Source organism: Stegodyphus dumicola, chromosome 8 (genome assembly GCF_044657685.1).
Source record: "Stegodyphus dumicola isolate Sdum_Otavi_A_Nest chromosome 8, ASM4465768v1".
NCBI classification, from domain to species: domain Eukaryota; kingdom Metazoa; phylum Arthropoda; class Arachnida; order Araneae; family Eresidae; genus Stegodyphus; species Stegodyphus dumicola.
The window spans coordinates 6,133,539-6,139,527 of NC_140775.1; the positions used below are offsets into that span (position 1 = coordinate 6,133,539).

The following is a 5,989-nucleotide window of genomic DNA, read 5'->3' on the forward strand; positions in this document are numbered from 1 at the left end:
TTATTTCAAGTGGCTTTAGAACTTTTAAGATGTTTAAGAGCTAATTTCACCCAGGAAATCTGTTTGCTAAATGAAAGTATGCTATGATTAAAGAAAACATTTGTAAATAATCAAACTTTTGAAAATAACATCTGACTAATGTAATATGTTTTGACAATCACGTAATAACTAAGATTTAACTTTTTTTAAAAAAAATTTTGCTGTAAATATTATTTGTTGAATATTTTATAGATAATAAAAATACATAATGAAAATTTTGTGCATGCGCTTAATGTTGTAGGTAATTTCGAATGCTTCATCCCAAAACTTTAATTCTTTATTCAGATTTGTGAGAAAAAAAAAACTTATAATGTGTATCCAACTTTTATTAATTTCATAGAAAAATTTTATCTAGAATGTTGAATACTTGTAAATGCATTCACAGTCATCTACTTCCTTTTTTTATTAACAAAAAAGCTCATTAAGCTGTTCATTCATACAATGCTCCAAAAACGCCATCCTTATTACAAACAATGCATATTTTCCTAAAGCTTTAAAATTAGTTAAATTATTTCCTTATACAAAATAGTTCCTTATGTTATCTCAAGAACGAAAACAGCAACTCCATATGGCACTGAACTGCAGACATTATTATAACCTTTATCGCCTCCAAAATGTCGCCAAACTACCAGTTATCATATTGTAAAGATCAACCCAGATATGTTTTTATATGGCACAGATGCTTAAACAGTGTGATGTCCTATAAATTATTTCATGTATGTTAATATAAACGTTGACATGTAAAAATATTATTTTTGAAACTCGGATTAAATAATCAATGATTCAGCAACCGCCAAAATGCAAAAACAAGCAGCACCAGGAGATACTTTCAGAAGGCATAATAATCTAATATAGTATGGAAAACTTGAGATTATAAAAGAAAATAAGATTAGACTATAAAACTATTTGAACACTTTACATCGTCAGCCATTCACGATTACTCCGCCTATAAATGACGTCATTTTCAAGTCAAACATAATTGGCCAACATCAGAAAGGTACGGCGCAGAGTCTAGCTTCTCGTTCTTTTTTTCAGCTCAGTATTTAAGGTTACCATAAATAACAAAATTATCATAATTTTTCATTTATCGCACCAAAATATCGCCAACAAAATTTCTTGCCAAAAAGGACTAATACTAAAGCTGTGCCGAAAGACCTTTATTGAAAGATTCTTCATTCATAATAAATATGTGAAAGCAAAGTTCACATGTCAAAGAAGAACAAAACGCACAAAGCTGGAAATTGTAAACAAACTTTAGAGGTATCTGAAAACATCACATGATGCGCAGATCATGATCCCAAAAGTTGCCTTCTCTCCGTAGACGCTTGTGTAGTGCCTATTAGTAGCATCTAAATCAAGATAGCCGGAACACAGCACGCAATTACTGCGTCGTGCTAATCGCGGCTTAAAGAGGAACTTGAAAAATCGTTGGCAGTTAAATGCAAATACGCATGTCCAAACAAAAGTGGAAGACTAGGGAATTCGTTGTTGACAGGTTATCTTCACGAGAAAAAAGGGGGAAAAAATGGGAGGAGTTACGAGATTCTCTGGGTTGCATGAAGATCTACTAATAACTTTCTCGCCAAGTAATTTGGCGTCATTGGCTCATTCTTATTTCTGGAACTGTGGTTGAAGAGTGGTATGAATTTGATCCGTAAGTATGCTAAAATTCTATCGTAAATTTTTAATACCTTGTTTTCCAAATTTACACATTTTGCTTTATTAATTTGAAGTTGTTTGTTTTTAGATGTGCGCAATGGCAAATTTCAATGTTATTCGTCAAATACCCAAGGTTTCTATTTCTCTGGTAAGTGTTTGCTTTATATCTTATATTTATTATTAAATATGAAAAGTAATTTTTGCATGCGCATATTTTTTCATGCTCATTTTCTGTTTTATGTGCTGGTAGATTTCTGGCCGATTACCGTGTTTTTAGATAAATGCGCCATTTTTATTTAGGTCGGGTAGAGATTACTGTTTCCATTTTTTTTAAGTAACCACGAAAATTGTAACACATGTAAAAGCTTTACTAGTAAACTTTTGATTGAGGATATTTCAAGTAAATGTGCCATTTTTACTGAATTTGTGTAGAAGTTGCTCTTCGTTATGCCTTTTTTGAGCCAATATGTTAATTAGTTGTATTATTTTAATGTGTTGTTTTGCAGATTAGTGCAGTTTATTTGACAGATGTGTAATGCTGTTTGTTGAAAAATGCATTAGAACCAATGATGGTAAGAGCTTGGCCTAGCAAATTGGTAAAATATTACCTGCTCTTAATTACTGAATCATATTGTAGGATAAAATCTGCTGTTTATGTATGAAAATTTGTACTTTATCTCTGATTATTTGGTATATGCCCAGAATTTCATTATTAATGATCGATTCATTAAAATTATTTTTAATTGTCTACTTTGTTTTGTGTTGCTGCTGCTCATTCTGCATTTTGGGGGGGGGGAGTAGATATAAAAATTCTTGTTTTTTCTTTTTTTTCCCTCCATGTCTCTTTTTATTGTGCTAGTAAATTTCGGTATAAGCTAAGCTAAAATTATCTTATTCGGTTAATGTTGCAGATTGCGTTGTTCCTTAATCTTCTAATTGGATCTGGCTTATTTTTTGCGGACTGTTGGAGCAATTTTATAAAAGTAAGCTTGAACTTTAGTTTATGTCAAAAAGAATTTCCGATTCTGGAGCTGCCAAAGGATCTACAAAGCGAAAGCATGTTTTGATGTCCATCAAACAAAAAGTGGAATTACTGCAAAAAATGTATAAAGGCATATCCTTTGTTTCTCTAACCTTTCCAAAATCTGTTTATCAATTTTACACTGCTCTGCGGGGGGAGGAACATCACGGCGCGCAATGAACTGGAAGTTGATCTGTCAGCACTATCCTTATATTCAGGGCAGATGTTTTTATTTTATTCGGCTTGTAATTCCTTGCTAAATGTAGTATTTCATCTCAATGTACTCCGTTTTTGATATGATTTAAATCAAATTTCTCGTCATTATATTACGGATACACATCAAATAGTTTTCTGATTGCAATTTTCTAATTTCGACTATGCGTAATGTATTCTTTACGCATGCATGCGTTGAAAGAAATGTTTAATAAAGTAAACAAATAAATATTAAGTTTTTTTTTGTATATTTTGATATCCTTTAGATCATAATTGCTCTTTATTTCATAAATTATGTTTTCAAATTTTTAATTTTATGTTTTCTGCATGCCATCTTACCAGATTTAAATTGATGATCTGTAATCCGGAAGTCCCAACGAGTCCGGATTAAAGACTTTTGAGTGTAGTAATTTTAGAAATTTATCTGCATGTCTCCTGTGGACTTTCATTTAATAGATAACTAAAGCCAGTATGGAAATTAGGACATTTTTTATATTGAAGAATAATTCATTGCTGCCTACTCACCTTTTTTAAATTTTTAGTCTTAACAAAGGAAAATGTTTCTCAGAAATAAATGGAATGTATTTAATTAAACTTAAATTAGGCAAATTCCATTCCCTCAATCTCTAATGATTTTCAAAATTTTTAAATTCTATTTCATTTGAATTGTACTTTTTCTTGTTACATTTTATTAAATTTCATTTGGTCAGAGTTGTCTTAATCTGTAGTCATTTCTAAATTTTTATATAAAGATTTAAAAAATGGAATTAGCCAAAGAATCTAAGAATTAAATGTTAATATATTTTACAACAGAATTGAGTTTCAAATAGTTCAATAATCTAGTCCATGTAAATTTGAACTGAATTTTAATTTGATTTTTCTGTTAATTCATTACATTTATTTAGGCGCCTAGAATGTGAACATGGTAAATAAAATGGCAAGTACCCATTCCTCAGTATATTTTGGTGGGAAAAAACTTCTGAAATTTATGTTCAGTTTGTAGTAATATTATTCAGTTAACTTCATATTTGTTTAGGAATTTCACAGGGTGGGTGATCTTCTGTGCAAGATACTGAGAAAATTTTGATATTCTTTATGCTAAGAATAATTTCAAGAATTAATAAATTTCAGTTTTTTTATATGATAGACTGATTATTCAAAGTAATATACACCAAGGTCACCTTGGATGATCAAGAGCTTGTATCATACATGCATATTAACTGTTATAGGATAGCTATGGACTTTGGTCCTTCAAATTGTTTTATTAATATATATACAGTATTCAAAGAACTACAAAAGGGTGGAATGTAGTGAATAAAACATTTTTGCTTCTGATAGAAGTGTACAACTGACTGAAAAATGTAACAGCCATCGTTAAAATTCAACATCATTTGAAAGATCTTTCTTAAGTATAGTACATATTTTTAAAAAATGAAACTGTATACAGTCAAAAGTCGTTAATTCGGACACCCATAATCCGGAATGATCTATAATCCGGACCTCAAAGCTAAAAACTTTCTGCGCACAAGCCGCGTTGGCACATGCACACAGGCGTTTTACGTGTGCGCGTAAGACCTTGACTACTGCGCATATGCGTGTGTGCAAGTGCAGAATACATTTTCGCCTGTGCGTTTAATGTATAACGGACGGTGTAAGCTAAAATTATCTAATTATCTATTTCAGTTAATGATTGCGTTGTTCCTTAATCATCGAATTGGATCCCGCTTATTATTTTTTGCAGACTGTAAGAGCAATTTCATAAAAGTAAACTTGAACTTTCGATTATGTCAAATAGAATTTCCGATGCTGGAACTTCCAAAGGATCTACAAAACGAAAGTATGTTTCGATGTCCAACAAACAAAAAGTGGAATTGCTGCAAAAAATGGATAAAGACATGAAGAATGTGACAGAGAAGTTAGTGAAAACGAAAAAATTTCGATTGACAAGTTAGTCGGCATTCTCGGCACAGCAATTAACGGGACTTGAACAGCGGAACTTTGTAACTGAACAAGAAATTATGTCTGTTTATAGAATTAAAGAGAAAGTATTATCACATAAAACGAAGCAACTTGAACAACTTACATTGAAAGAAATGTTTAATAAAGTAAACAAATAAATATTAGAATTTTTTTTTTTTTTTTTTTTTTGTAAATTTTGATACCTTTTATAATAATTATCATAATTGTTCTTTATTTCATAAATTACGGTTTGATATTTTTAATTTTAGAATTTCTGCATGCCATCTTACGAGATTTAAACTGATGACCTATAATCCGGAATCGTCGAAGTCCTGATGAGTCCGGATTAACGACTTTTGACTGTATATGAATTTCTGGATTAATGTAACATATTAAAAGAAGATAAATTATGTATTGAAGTGAATTATGCATTCAGTATTTCAATAAATTTTCCATTTTATACATTCTTAAATCAATATAAGAATTATCAGTATTTTTAAAATCATTAGTGTAGTTGTTTTAGGAAAACTGGTTTAAATTCAGGCTTAGATACTAAGAGTTCTGTTTTATGAAGCAAAAGTATCTAATATTTGTTTTGCAATTAAGTTGAGCTCAAATCATTAAATGTGAATGACATAATAGAAAAAAAAATCAGAGTTATTTTAATGACTGTGATGATATGTTATGTCTTATCACAGGAAAATACTTGGTATTTTATTTCAAGAAAAAAAAAACCAGCTGGGATGTTCTGTGGAGCAAGGTTTTTAAATTTTTAAATCCTGTTCCTAGAGCAGACTTGCTAGTTCTTGGTTGTAGGTAAAGTTCAAATGGTATTTTAAGAACTTGAGGCTTAAAAAAAGCGGGGAATAAATAAAGGTTTATTTTTTATAGAAAAATTCATTTATATTTCAGTAGTAGTTATTATATTGTGTGGCTATTCAATTTCTTCACTAAAACATTCTCCAGTACTTACATATTATCTCATCGACTGTGAAAGTTAGGGAGATGCTACCAAATTTCTGTTAGTTTTTCCTGTGGAACTCTGAAAACCTGACGCATCTTTATTTAACAAAAAATCAGTGTTCAACCTGCTTTGTA

General features: G+C 30.5%; 1 long non-coding RNA gene across 1 annotated transcript; it reads left to right on the forward strand.

Annotated features, from left to right (window-relative positions):
* The first annotated feature begins 1,465 nt into the window (after nt 1–1,465).
* On the forward strand, nt 1,466–5,630 carry LOC146995633 (uncharacterized). The gene is made up of 3 exons (XR_015042471.1): nt 1,466–1,693; nt 1,787–1,846; nt 5,161–5,630. It is a non-coding gene; the product is annotated as an uncharacterized LOC146995633 (long non-coding RNA).
* The last annotated feature ends 359 nt before the right edge of the window (nt 5,631–5,989 follow it).